Source organism: Apostichopus japonicus, chromosome 8 (assembly GCF_037975245.1).
Source record: "Apostichopus japonicus isolate 1M-3 chromosome 8, ASM3797524v1, whole genome shotgun sequence".
NCBI classification, from domain to species: Eukaryota; Metazoa; Echinodermata; class Holothuroidea; order Aspidochirotida; family Stichopodidae; genus Apostichopus; species Apostichopus japonicus.
Genome location: NC_092568.1, coordinates 28,782,958 through 28,798,079, shown reverse-complemented (window position 1 = coordinate 28,798,079; position 15,122 = coordinate 28,782,958). Strand labels below are relative to the sequence as shown.

At 36.8% G+C, this 15,122-nt stretch overlaps 1 protein-coding gene across 3 annotated transcripts in view; it reads right to left on the bottom strand.

The window, feature by feature from the left end:
- The window catches only part of LOC139971462 (pyruvate carboxylase, mitochondrial-like), a 44,637-nt gene extending 30,161 nt beyond the window's left edge, over positions 1–14,476 (bottom strand). The window contains exons 1-2 of one of the 3 annotated variants that reach the window (XM_071977952.1): positions 14,322–14,476; positions 855–949 (exon numbers count right to left, since the gene is read on the bottom strand). The gene's annotated coding sequence lies outside the window, so the exon portion shown is untranslated. Of the gene's footprint in view, positions 1–854; positions 950–1,111; positions 1,232–1,275; positions 1,299–14,321 lie in introns of those variants that run through there. The other 2 variants (XM_071977954.1, XM_071977953.1) reach the window with 2 other exon arrangements.
- Positions 14,477–15,122: the final 646 nt, after the last annotated feature.

Genomic DNA, 15,122 nt, shown 5'->3' with positions numbered 1-15,122 from the left:
TACCTTATCTTACACCTATCTGAACATGGAAACATTGTCAGTGGAGAATATAATTCATTTATTATAGTATCCAATATGTAATTTCTTGCAAATCGCGATACAGGATGGTAAACAAATTTTTTTCGGGTACTCGGTTACCCGACAGGTAACGACTCTGGGGTACCCGGTTCCTGATTTTGGACCTGTGTAAACACTATCACTTATCATAAAGTTTTTTAGTTATCGTATTTACAAGCCAAGACATCACACTCCCACACACACACTCCATCACCATTGCATAGATTCATTTGGTATCAAAAGTTAGTAAAAGTATGTTTCAAAAACTGCTTTGGATAATTAGTAAATGATCTATCCTCTTCTCACTGGCTTTCATTTATTAGAAGCAGTGATCCTCGATCGATTCCTACAACGTTACTCTCTGTTATAAACAATTGCTTTTGTTACTACGCCTATAAATAATGTATTATGCATATTTTGAATTACGAATATGACACGTTTTCAAAGGAACTAGCAACATGAGCTAGCAAAACGTACAATGACAAGCAATGGATAAACACTTATTTTTAAATTTCTCAGCAGTACAGCTCAACTGTTTTAGTACAAAAATGAACAGAATTAAATGAAAAGGATTATGTTAAGTGAGTGACATTGTCAAATAGACAATTCTTCTGACATCAAAATCAAGCCCTGTATTTGTTGAATTCTAAGAATTTGATTATTTCTTCACTCTATAGGAGTAATCTACAGTCATCACACCACCATGTAAAAGTGCACATAGCTATTGCTTTACCTTCACAAACATAATGCAATTTTGATTTCTTTGAGTTCTCAAAGTTTACATATATGGTTATTACCTGTGATTTCTTTTTCTATCCAATGTTATCAAGACTTGCACTGGAAACCTCCTCAGTGTGCCCTGCATGCACTCCGGATGACTCTCTCTGGTTACCTGAAGGATCAACGGAAAAATTCTATTGAAAAGATGAACTATGTAAATGAAAATGTGCAGCTATAACTGCATCAAAAAGACCAGAAAAGCTGTCAGTTCTCAAGATGTCTGAACTATTTGACAATACTTCACATAGCATTATTAACACACATTGACCATTACCATATGATCTAATCTGTCTCCAATAGAAAAACACAGTACTGATCTAACTAAAACTGCTAAAGAGATCATCCACGTTGCAAGGTTAACATTGGTGTACAAGTACTGAGTAATCCCGTCCACATTCAACAGCTGATTGTGTGCACACACACCCCTGACGCACCCACCTCAACAGCCAATCAGATGTGGTTGTTTGAAGGTCAAACACTGAAGTAGACACACAGTTTATGGTCTGGCTGTGCAGCTCTAGATCACTTTCACAGAATCTGAAAAGGCAAATATTGGGTTAGTGCTCTATACAATTCACTTGGTTGTACTTCTAGTAAATAAATTAAACTGAAGCTGCACTGTAATTCCACTGGGTCCCTTTACAGCAGCACTGTGGAAGGATTACTTTGGAACTGAGATCTGTTGTAAGGTTACATACAAATGGTAGGTTTCCAAATAGGCTTATAATCCCAAAGACATCCTCTTTGAAACAACCTATTGTACCTGAAAATGAGAAATTCCAATCCAGTTTATAAAGCTCCTGACATGGAAGCTTGGGGAGAGACTTGAATTTCTTGAGGAATGAAAGCCACCAGCAGTAAAGACCAGTCAGTATCTGCATGCCTAGGTATTACCCGCATAGATCAGGATGCTTACAGAACCAGCTACTATCTGAAGTGTTGCCACTCCTTATAATAAGAACTTGATCACAGTGATTATCATCATTGTGCAATTAGTTAGAATCAAGTTACAGTCAAAAGGGTATCATAGTTACTATGTTAAGATCTGTTTTGCCACCTTCATCACTTGATAAAGATGATGAAAATTTATTAATTTACAAGAGCCTACTGTACATCTATCCATGTTTGTTTCTGCATTATCAATTATCTTTACATCATTCAATCACATGTTATCGTTCTTGTATTATCAGTAACTTGCTTTAAGTAGCTGGTTCCATTCACAATATATAGTAACTGACACACAATACAAGACACAATACATACAGTAATACATAATACAATTTTGTAGCTAATGGTGCTCGAATAATTGAAAAGGAAATACATAATATTTCTACAAAATGTAGTATAAAACTTGAATGAATCCAAGGTAATTTCCAATCACCAAATCCTATTACCAACTGGATAATCAGTGGATATTTTACCAGAGGTCACTTCTATGGAAGTGCACCAAGGTCATTTCGAAAAGAATAAATGAACTTCATTATGTACTGTTTCCTGCCCTGCTATTATAAATGACAAGGGCTTTGGTCAAATATCTCTTCTAAAAGATATTAGGTTAGACATGTATGCAAAGCAGTGAACAAACAAAGGTCAATATCTGATTACTAACTTTGGTCAGGTATTTACTAGGCATGCAGCTCATATTTAAAATTAAAATACCTGCCCATACAGTAGTATAAGTTAAATGAACTACTGTACACTATAGCTAGTCTCAAGTGTAGTACTAATTACAATACCACATGATGTTGGTCTTTGACAAGCAGCTGTATCTCGGATGAACTTTATCTAACCTGGTAAAGTATATACCTGAAAAGCAGTGTACAATGACCTTGGTCTTACTGTGCACTTAAAAACCTGGCATGTGGCAATGAAGAAAATGGGGACCTTTAGTATTTGGGTTGAGGAGGGATTCAACTGGAGTACAATGCCTACTGGGTATAAATGATAGCTTACAACACTAACCAAGATAGAATGTACCAATCTGCATGTTTTCATCTAATAAAGGTTAATAACCATATAGTTAATGAATTTAATGTGATCATCAACATTTTGCCACCCAGTTACATTTTCACATGAAGATAAGTCACAGACTATCAAAGTAGATTTTGGATATCTTCACCATATACAAATCATTACTTAAAATCAACCTTCATCGTAAGGGGAAGTTGATATTAAATGGCATTGAATAAAATTATTAAACTCAAAAGGTTGCTTTGTCTGTAAAGAGTAACTGGATTGTTTACACAGCAGAATCAAACTTTTATTTCAAAGTAAGCACCCTAAGATTTTTTTTTTCCTCAGAAAGTACTGAGCCTCAAGGTTATAAATACAATTGCATTTTTAACAAATCACATTACAGTATAAAACCAGGGTGTAAGAAAAGTGATCCTGTACAAAAATTTAAGTATAATCATGGAGCTATAAACCTGGGATATAGCTCCATGGTATAATTGAGTGCTTTATGCAACACTTTTACAAATTTTTGAGATATTGTATATACTACAGTATACACAAGTGAGCAATTGCATGATTTTCACCAAGGCAACCTCCTAGACTTATGGTGGTTCATGTGGAAGTTATTAATAAATTTAAATTAATCGTCATATCATCACCTGGACATTTTTCCAAAAATTTTACACAAGAATATGAACGCACTTTGAAGCATAAATTGGAAAATTACCAATACTTTTACTTTAACTTCCATACATATTTGAAATGACAGCTGATGACTCAAGTTAGAATGATCTATGTTATGTGGTTTTAGGATCGCACAACATTTTCAAAATCATCTAAAAAAGCTTCTTTTTTTGGGGGGCGCCATAATAATGCCAAAATTTACTGGTGAGCATATTTTAGAACAACAATACTTACCTGTCCCCTTTCTACCTAGCTTATAAAACCTTCCCCAACTCCCCCCCCCCCCCCAACTCCCTGCGCCTTGATCTCTTCAGGTCTTTTCCCTCTCCCTACTGTATGGATCTATGTACCCTTCTAGATATGACTGAGGTACTTTAATTTCCGCCACAACAAAAACCAGTGCTGGGTAAGTTCAGATTTGGATGCAAAATCCACCCATTTATTTATGTTGTTTTGTATTGTTGTGATGGTCTATCCTACAGTACATATATCAGAGAGGCACGTCCTTCGAATATATTTTTGATTGTGTGGCATTTTCCTGTAAAGGTGTGAAAACGTCTACACTACAGTGCAGTATCTCACACAATAAACTACTGTATAGTGAGATAGCCTGTTTGACAGTTGAGCTACTCAAAACCTACTTTAGCTGATGAAAAAAAATGTTCTGCAGATAGTAGGATATCCAGAACCTAAATGTCATCTAAGTACAATACACCCCCACTCAGTGACACCTACAGTAAGGATTAAAGATAAATTACTGTACCGTACATTCGAAAGTTCAGGTTGAGCGTACATACCGAATTACAGAATGAAAATTGCACTGCATTACATGGTATTATATACTGTAATGTCAATACAAATTAATTGCAAGTGCTCTTGCATACTTTTAGTGCTTGTTAATGATGATAAATCTGTGAAAAGAAAAAAAGGATGATCTCCATTGTAATAATTATGGATCATAGATTCAGAATCAGAAAGTAGAGTTATGTAGAAGTATGTTAAAGTGGTGGCAGAGGGGTGTGGGGGGGGGGACGGGGTTACTGTAAATGGAATGTGAAGTAAATTTTTCCTAATTTTCAATACCATCATGAAATACTTCTTGTTTTATTCAATCACAGGCTCAAAGAAACAGGACCAGGAGGCTATTTTCATCAACAAGTGTAGTGATCATTGTATTCAGCAATCGACCCCCTCCATTACTTTAACACAAGCACAAGTTGTAAAGAGATAAGAACCTTTCAAATGGTTTCCTATGGTTATAGAAATGCCAGAGGTATTCTATGTGACCTCAGCATATAATTCATTTTCCCTCACAGATGTGCTTGTGGGCACACCTAATGTTCCTACAAACAGCAGAGAGTCTAGACCCTTGATATTCAAATTTTTGCTTGGTGACCCCAATTTTCCATCTTATCTTGGCGACCCCAGTGGGAATGATTTTGCAACCCTCCACAATATCTTGGTGACCCCAACAAAGGTCATGACCTCCAGTTTGAATACCAAGGGTCTAGACAACACATACATGCCACACTAAAGTTTCAGTGCAAGATCACTTTGATAAATATTTCCCTCTCTCTCCTCTTCCTCATTTATACATGTACAGTACCAGACACGTAGCGAGGAATTTGCCAAGGGAGGGGCGATCTTGTAGGCAAATTATCAGAGCCGTAGATTCGGCATTGGAAACTATCTAAGCGTAGCGCCACCATTGGTTTGCGTGAAGCGTACAAGAAAATTTTGGCTGAAAATGCCTCCCAGATCGCTGGAAATGGCACTTCCCAGGCCTTGCAAGTTGCATCTAAGCATTTTCTATTTGAAATTACTAGCGATATCATAAAAACAAATAAAAATGTTCTTTGCCAAGCTACACTAACTTATCAAAGTTAACATTTTTACATAAGTTGCAATGGAGGTTCAGGGGAATTAATTAACTACCCGTTTCATACATAATATATAGCTTGGTTCAAGAGTAAGTCTGCTAACCAGAAGTTGCTCCATAACATCTTGAAGGACCTTTGTTCAACATTGCTTGTGTGTACGCACGTACTGCACGACTCCAATACTGACAGATTCCACCCCACGTTTTATCATGCTATATATCATGCCCTGGGCAAATAAAATTGATGCAAACAAGCAAACAGGCTGGCTGCCATCATATATGCCACCTACCCCCACGTACAGACTTCATGATAAGGTCAACACAGTAAAACACAAGAACGAAATAGGAGAACGGATGATTTGAAAATAATTGGTGTCAAGGTGATTAATATGAATAAAAAGACTGGTCTACAAAGTCACACAACAAGGCCTATTGTATGTATATAAAAGGCAAATATTTGGGAGTGTGGAAAATTGACAAACAATACCAAAGACTGAAGGATCCCTCACAACAAATTACAGAGAGATTTATTACTGCAAGAATAAATAACAACAAGCTCCCGATCTGCACCCCATACACGCACTGATTGTCAAACAAACAGCTATCAAGCCTAATTGCCCAAAAAAATGTAAAATGATAGAAATTACCTCCCTCAAGCTAGATAGCAATTGTCAAAGATCTCATCAATTTAAACACAAATTTTTGCTATCTGAGATGAAAAACGGAGTACTAATGAAATCCAGTATTCTAATTTGCAAAGAACTCCGAAACGAAAAATAATGTTTGCGCAACTACTTCAGGAATCTCTTCTGAATATCCAATGTGTACTACAAATGCAGAGAGCTATACAAATCTAACTCTGTCCCATCTACACTTTGCCTAAACATCTCTTCCTGCAATTTTCAAGATGAATGAAAACCATCGACGTCAGATTTCCACCGCATCATTATCCCCGTCAAGAATCCGCTCCTCGCAACAAACAAAAATCGATATCGAGCGGACATTAAGATCTCATACAAACACACTCAAAGAAGAATTTAGATTTAATAAAAAAGACTTGTAAGCCTACATCGTCCATTCTGAAATTACTTGCTTGCATGTATTCCCACACTCTATATATTGACACAATACTGTTCATATGCCATTAAAACAGAGCGGACGAAGGCATTAAAGGGAGAGAAAGGAGACCAGATGCTGCAAATTACTGTAATGTTTAAACTCAAGATTTAAGTTGGTAAGAAAGTGAATGGTACTACAGGTACTGTCTGTCAGTATTGAAGATTGTAGTAGAGTGGGAGAAAACTAATTTCAACTAAACAGAGGCTCTTTCTCAAATTGAAAGCAAAAAATACCTATATAGTGTGGTTTCTCCCAAGGCTAAGTTTGGGGCCTACTGGTTAGCCGACAGACTAAATGAACCTGTGTGTGTGCTGTTAAAGGTACAAATAATAAGAAGGACACAGGAAATCACTGATCACAATCTTTTTTTATAAATTCATATAAATGAAACTTTGACTATGCTGTTGATACTTGAGAATAATGTAACGTTGCTATTTTGCATTGGTTGTAAACCTCTATATTTTTTTAAAATTCTTCTTCTTTTTCTTTTTTTCACACACAATTTGTTTTCCCTTAAGGTTTTTTTAAAAAGGGAATATATTGAGTGAGAATCGCAGGTCATCCCCCTATAATTTGAGTGACATATTAGATGTCTACAGTAAGTTACAAATTTAATTAACAGTTTCAAAGCTACTTTGATGAGCTACTATATTTCACAAATTATACAATTTAGCTCTGCAATCACTGCATGCAACCAATGCAAGCCACCTGGATTGCTTCTTGCCAATGTGTTACAATTTAATGTGAATATAAAGTTTTAATATCATAAAAAATCAATGTTGATCAATATTCAATACATGTACTGTAAATGAAAAAAACTGTACTGTAACTGTACTGTAAAAACTGTACTGTAAATGGAAAAAAAAATGAAAAAAACTGTTTAAACAGCAGTCAGTGTGTAATACTATAGGTTTAATCTGTAGTACAAAGTGACCTTCAGGCTTAATGCAGCTAGATGTTCCTTCCAACAAAGTGCACTTTCCAACTGAACATGCACCTGTCTCATAACCATCGATTTGTAGTTTTGACCATTTTTTAAAAGGATGTAAATCAATGTCCAGACTGCAAGTTTATTCCTTAATTATAACTGGACACCAGCTTTTATTGGGTAGGGGTACAGCACAGCAGTGGGATGAAACAACAATTTCAGAAAGAAAAAAAACTGCAGCATTTTTAGATATTTTTACTCGATCTTGGCAACTTTGAAGCACAAAAATACATGAGAGAGAGAGGATCTCAACATTTCTCTATTTTGGTTTCCTTTGAACTTACGTTCATAAGAACACGCTGAATACAATTCCAATATTAAGACCCAACTGGCATCAATTTCAGACTGATTTTTGATTTCTCATCATGTCCTGATATTAGACAGCTCAGCTGTTTGAGATAAATTATCGCAGCGCGGATACTCTGTTAAGTAATTACAGGCCGAGTACGCAGCAGCACTACCAGCAAACATGTATACCTTTACATGTATTTTCATAATGACTTCGTTCTACTTAACACTACCGCCCTGTGCATAGTAGTACTATAATTACTGTATTCAACCGTAGAGCTATGATTCAACTGAAAGTTCATATTCTCTCTGTCTCTCTCTCTCTACTCCCAAGAGAATTCATACTCAAAACAGCAAATCTGATTCAATAAATTAATTCTCAGGAAACTGTGTCACAGGGAAGCATTTCAAAGGGCAATATATATGGGCCAAAGCCAAAACCTCCGTAAGTGCGAGGGACGGAATTTGATATACGTTTCCATATATTCCAGCTCAACAGTAGTGAAATATGAAAAATCCAGTAGTAGGTTAAATAAAGAGAGTAACATACAACATAATAAAACAATTGAAACATATTCAAAATTTGACATGTTGCCATAGCAACGAACATTAATTGGCGCGAGGGACGGAATGATAAAAACTGGGTGTGCATGCACTCCAAACATTTGACATATTATTATCAAATTTAGGAGGAATCTATATCCAATCATACCATTTATAACAAGATCAATTACTCTTCTGATATTAACTGAAATGTGTTTTAAAAATCTCATAGCTAAATTAGGTTACGCTTTAATTTCACGAAAAAAGTCAGCGCGAGGGACGGAATGCGAGGGACGGAATCGCTGTTTATGTTGATTAATTAGAGAAAAAGCTGTTGTAAATTCTGTTTGTCATTGCCAAGCTCCCACAAGCAGTGGGAATATTATCACAAATTACACAATCCAATTAATGAACACACATTCAAGGAACAGATGGGGGTGGTGATGGGATGATTGGTGAAATGTAGGTAAATTGGAATCAAAATTGAAATTCATTCCATCACTCACCACTCAAATGCCTTGGTGAATAATAATTAAGTCACCTCCATCCACCACTTCCCCGAAATGAGGAATCTTAAACCCAACACAAATACTAAATCTATTTTCCACCTTTATATTGTAGGTGTATACAACAGTGTGGGACAATATATAATTTTTAAATTTGGAAACTGAAAACTAATTTACTGTACAAATTCAACATTTATACTTTAGACAAGGAAACAAAGTCACCATTGTAATTCAAATTGACAATTCACATATTCATTAACAAAACTCTGCTTAGATTCTGATCCAAACAGCATATGAAAGAGTTAAAAACTTCTTCCCCCATCATGACGTTAACTCATTAAGTTGTCATTAACAAGAAAAATGAACTTCTGTACACAACATACATCAATGCAATTCAATATAAATTGGAACATTAACATGTCAAACTCTTGGATATGATGTAGATTTGGAAATCAACAAACAGCTCACCAATGCGCAAGGAATTGATATGAATGCTTACAATTCATTACACAAATAATGGTCTCTGGTTCAGCATACAGGGAGAACAGGGGCTATATTTCCTTTCACCATATCCCTTGAATACCACAGTAGGTCTTTTGCCTCTGGCCACTTCCAATACTTCCCTGTTTTTGCCATGGCATTAACCTGTGAATTATTGACAATTATGTTTTCCACCTCTCCTGGATACAACTGACCATTATACTCAACTATCACCCACCCACCACTTTCCATGGTAACTGATCATTGTTAACCAGCTGACTACCAATTTGATCTTGATCCCCATTCTACTCAACCTGACCACTGTTTTCCACTTTATTCAGATTAGGATCTGGTTCCTGATCATAGCTCACGACTACCTGACTTTCAACTCCATCATTTAAGTCATACAACTGCTCCCTGAGCATCTCTTCAACTGGTTCACAAAACTGACTCTGTAGGAAGAAAGTCAGTTTGCTCTTACCATTACTGCATGTACGGTCAATAAAATGGACCTTGTGTGTACAGTACCTGGTACTTCAGGTACCTTGTCTGGCATAGAAGCCTGGGCACGGTTATGCCATATGCAGGTACATAGAATGTATCTGTTGCATTCACTCTATGTTGGCATATTCTGCAAACTGCTTGGCACTAGTGATGAGAAGTTTTACCTGCTTTGACATCACTGTACACACTTGATTTTATCTTTCCCCCACCCCCACCTACTGGGCCCTTCCCATGGTGAGATTCGAAATAACTCCATGTTATTGGAATGTCACATGGGTACTGGGTGGCAAGGAAGTAAAAGCAATATTTTGATTTAAACTAGCACAGCCATCGGACCAAAATTGAACCTCTCATCCAGATTTGGACAAATTGTTGGACCTTTTCAATGATAGCTTTATTGAAGTGCAAAGCTTAGAACTTGTCATGTGACATGTAATCACTGATGACACAGAAGGTTTTGCACTTCACCTTCCTCACCTTCAGCGTACCATGCACAAACAGTGTACAATGTGAAATTCTTGTGGCCAAAGTATGCCGACTGTATTTCATTCTTTTAGTTGTTAGCATAGTTCTCGCTGAAGTCCACTTGGATGATAGATAGCACTGTTTGTTCCTGGAAGTGCCTAATTCAACTTTGCAAGTTCAGCATGCTGTCGAATTCTGCTATAGTTGTGTCGTTGAAATTTACACGTATGTTCTGCCAACTATTTCTATTAGCAACAGATTAGGACTACAGACGTGTAGCACCAAACTGTAACAGAATTCCGTCCCTCGCACTGAATTCCGTCCCTCGCGAAAATGTTGATTACCCATAATGCACCATTCATATTTTTGTTCAGTTTCTTTCATCACTACAGATGTTCAAGTCACTGATAGTTGATACTTTGCAGATTTTTATGCATACTAACCCTATTTCCTCTCTCTCAAAAAAAAAAAATTGTGTCAAAAAATGCGAGGGACGGAATTTTGAACCGTTTTTTCCTATTTTTCTTCATTTTTATTAAAAAAAAATTCAAAACTTTTCCAATGAATAATTTGCACTAGAGATGAACATCAAATTACAGAAAACTAAATTTACCTCACTCATCCTTATTTTCAGCTAGGTCAATAAGACTAAATTCCATCCCTCGCACCTAGTGCGCATCTTTTTAGATTTCAACGACCTCTATGTCACTGATAACGAAATTTTTTGGATTTTTTTTTTTTTATTCTGAAGTGAAAATTAGTACTGCCATGAGCCCAAAATAAATTTCTCCCACAGAAATAACTTTACTTTTGGGATTTGAGGATGACCAATTTTGGCTTTGGCCCATATGCTATATAACCAGTTTAATCATTAGTGAAGTGAAGGTAATGTGAAGAAATTACTTTTATGTACTACAGTACAATGATACATGCTTTGACACTTGTGTTTAACTATTAGTAAGCTTTGCAATTTGACACTATTCACAACACGTATTATTGTGTAAATGGTATGATGTTCTAGAACCACATTGGTCATAGCATTATATTTCAAATATATAAGTGAAGAAATTTCTTTTATGTACTACAATGATACAATCATGCTTGAACACTTTTGTAAAAATTTGCAATTCAAAACTAGATAAGAACAAGTTGATTCACAACAAGATGTATATTATTGTGAAATGGTATAATGTTCTAGAACCACATGGGTCATAGCACTATATTTCAAATAAGTGAAGTGAAGGTAACCTGAAGAATTTTCTTTTATGTACTACAATGATACGATCAGAGTTCAGTTAAGTTTGTTGGTGACAGAATTACAATAGGTGGTAACAGAATTAAAAACAGAAAAAACAGAAACTGGCAGAGCTAAAAAAGAAACGAGGAATACATTTGCAGTTCTAGCAAACATTTTCCCACATTTTCTACCTACTGTACAGTAGTTTTAAGTTTGTTCATTTGTACTGTATCTGCTCAATGAATGCCAACACTTTTTCTTGACTAGAAGTTTTGTGGCATGTGCAAAGAGGGGGCCAGGAAGCCATGGCATCCCACTCCCCCCCCCCCCAACCAAACAAAACTCCTTTCACCAGTCCAGGGTACAATGTTCAGTCAGGGGAATTTAACATTCGGTCGGGTAAGAATTAGACCCACTCCTCCCCCTCCTGACCTAGGACACTCTTTCAAGGTTCATGCCTTACATAGCTCAGTAGGGCTACCCCTTCGCCTATCAACACATGACCAAAGCATGCTGGTTAGATCAAACATAATTACAGATAGACTCCTAAGATATCATGATTGAGCTGCATGTCAAAGGATTGCACAAACCATGGTTTTGAGGAGACAAAGGAATAATCACAATGTCTTGTTTACATACTATGACCTTGAAAATTGTGATCTTGTTTACCTTCATGCTATCGATTTTAACCCAGTCCATACAAAGCTGTAAAATTGCTAAGTGTATATAATGCCCATCAGATAAATATTCAACTTGATTACTCCTTATAACAACATAGAACATTACATAACATTCAAACCAGAGCATGAAATGTAGACAGAGTAGTGCATGGAAATGGAGCATGCATGCAACAACTCGGTACAATCAGCCATAATTTACATTAATATTGACCTTTAATTTAGACAAATAAGTTGTAAATTTTGCTCTTATTTGCAGCATGTTCATGGTTCATTGTTCTCCACTGGTTTAGAACCACTGTGCCGAATGGGTCTGAAGCACCGACTTCATCTTGGTGGCAATAGGTGATAGTTGGGGCAAGTGCTGTACGTAGGATGGATCAATGAGCCAATTGATAGCATTTTATGCCCCAGTTCACCGACGAACCCTTTTGTGAACTGTACTGCATGAATGGGTAACTCCCAAGTCTGACATATGAGTCATTGTACGTTAACACAAAAAGTTTTTCAAGTAAGTCGTGACAAAATGCCCAAAACATATTACAAAATTTTTAATTGCCACAGAAGTGCAAAAAGAACACTACAAATCTACAATGTCATCAAATATGTTACTAATTACCAATGGCATTCCTGAACAGAGCTCTCACAAACGTCAATATTCTTATTGTTCTTAATTATGCAGGGCTTGACATAACAGCAAAAAGCTGTCATGCCCTCGATGTTTTCCGAGGTGCCCCTTAAAAAATACACCGAGCCGACAGCAAAAGTTACCGTCATGCCCTTTTTGGTTTGCCATCAGTGCCCATGCCATCTTTCAGTGCTGTACATTCCGAGAAGTACACTAAGTAACACTATATATAGAGTAACCCAACAATCTTGGGGAGATTTTTTTTGGTTTGTCCTTTGCAAGAACCTACTCTGCGAAGATCTTTTTACGTTCACAAATTAAGTTAATGGGGCTTCTCCAATGATTTAACTGCATGCATGGAAATCACACATTAAAACCTACATTGACTTTGTACAGAACATGTTCACTAACTTTGACCTGAAAATTTGTAAACATACAGTATGTGCGAAAAACATCCATTAAAATCTAATCATAAAAAAAAGTAACAATTTGTAGTCTGATTCTATATTAATTCATTGTATCCATAATGAAATGGTCTGATTAGACACTTACTGCTCCTCAAATGTTGTAGTTCTGCGTAGGCAAAAATACTGTCAGTGCCCTTCCTCAGATTCATTTTTGCCGTCATGCCCTTCCCATTTGCCATGATGCCCTTCACCATTGGAACCTACCAATGGCATTTTTGACGTGCCCTTGTTGAGGCTCATGTGAAGCCCTGATTATGCATTCATTGCCACTAAGTAATCATAAATTGCACCTCTAGTCGTGCGCATAACTTATAAGACACTGTACAAAATATTGACACACGGATGGTCAGCACACTTTCACAGGTTCCATTAATTCTGTGCCGTCACCTAGCTACTTTACAGTGTACAGTGGGTGTTCTCTGCTACGGGTGATATTGTTGAGACAAAAGGTTCCTAGGAGTAGAAACCTACCCTCTCTGAATCAACAATTCCAGTTGAACAGACAGTAAATAACCTCTATAATGATATTCCTTGCATGAACCCTATTTGTTTCATTACTGTATTACAGTACTATATCTTCTAACTGCATATGGTAGTTGGTACATGGTCAACAGCCAACTTTTACAGTAATCCCCTGCTATCAACCACACAAAATGTTTGAAACTTAGTTTTAGTTTGTTTTTGTCTTTGACATACTGCTGGCCTACTTGCAAGAGAAAGTTCTACAAGTTTACAAGTTGATACACGAAGAGGACTATTTCAATGCGACTATTGAGAGATACTTTTTAAGAAAAAGTCACCCAGGAAAGAACCTGGGCACGAAAACCAAACTACCAAACGACTGATCCGCTCTCAGCCCCAGTCCCCTTGCATCGGGACTGTGACTGTGTGATCATCGTCAGGTGTGTATCACCATTCCCTAAGGGAACAGATACTACACATGATGTTAGCCAAAAGGCCGAGAAGAGATCGCTATATCTTTGTACAGAAGTGCAAGTCAGCGAAAATGAGAAATATCAAGTCAAATAGACAAAGAAGTCAGTACTATTGACCAGCGTATTCTTACCTTCTGGTCGATCCCCACTGAGTCAACTAAACGGATCTTGAATTGTAGACTAATTTTGATAATGAATAGCTCTTTCCTGACTGATTTGCTGAAGTATAATCGTTTACTGTGTGTGCGAGTACTGGGCACGGATTCGTACTGTAATGTACTGTAATATCCCACGTGTACTCAGCCATAATATTAAATAGTGGAACATTCTACTTGACGAAGGGGGATAGTATTATATATTCCCATTAATCAATTAGTGTTAACAACTAAATATGTCTTTTTTAACCATCTATGAGTTTTGTACCCCAATAATATTACTAAGCAAATATATCATATATCTTTAGATACCAAAAATCAATAAACTTTCCTTATTGTCTGTACGAAAGACTTTTGGATTAATGAATGTATCAAGCGAAATTTGTAAACAACTAGTACTTGTAGTAGCCTACGTTATACCAGAGAGTTGTATATAACAACTCACAGGTTATACCTAGAATCATCCTCCCGGGGAGTGTCGAGAGCTCCAGCTCTTCTGCAGGCGCGGCCGGAATGTGGAACCCGGACCCAGTGAAGACTACGGGGATTTGCGTAGGGTCATGTTGTATCAACAAGGAAAATTTAATTATCACGGTATGGTTGATGTTACGCATGGAGAAATTAAATATATCATGCATTCGTCAAGTTTTTATGATGGTCTGTTGTAAAAAGTACAAATATCGTTCTGTTTTCAGTCACTACTTTAAAGGAGAGGAGGCAGTTCCGGAGTTGTAGGCCTATATACAGGCGCGTATCCAGGATTTTCAAACCCGGGGG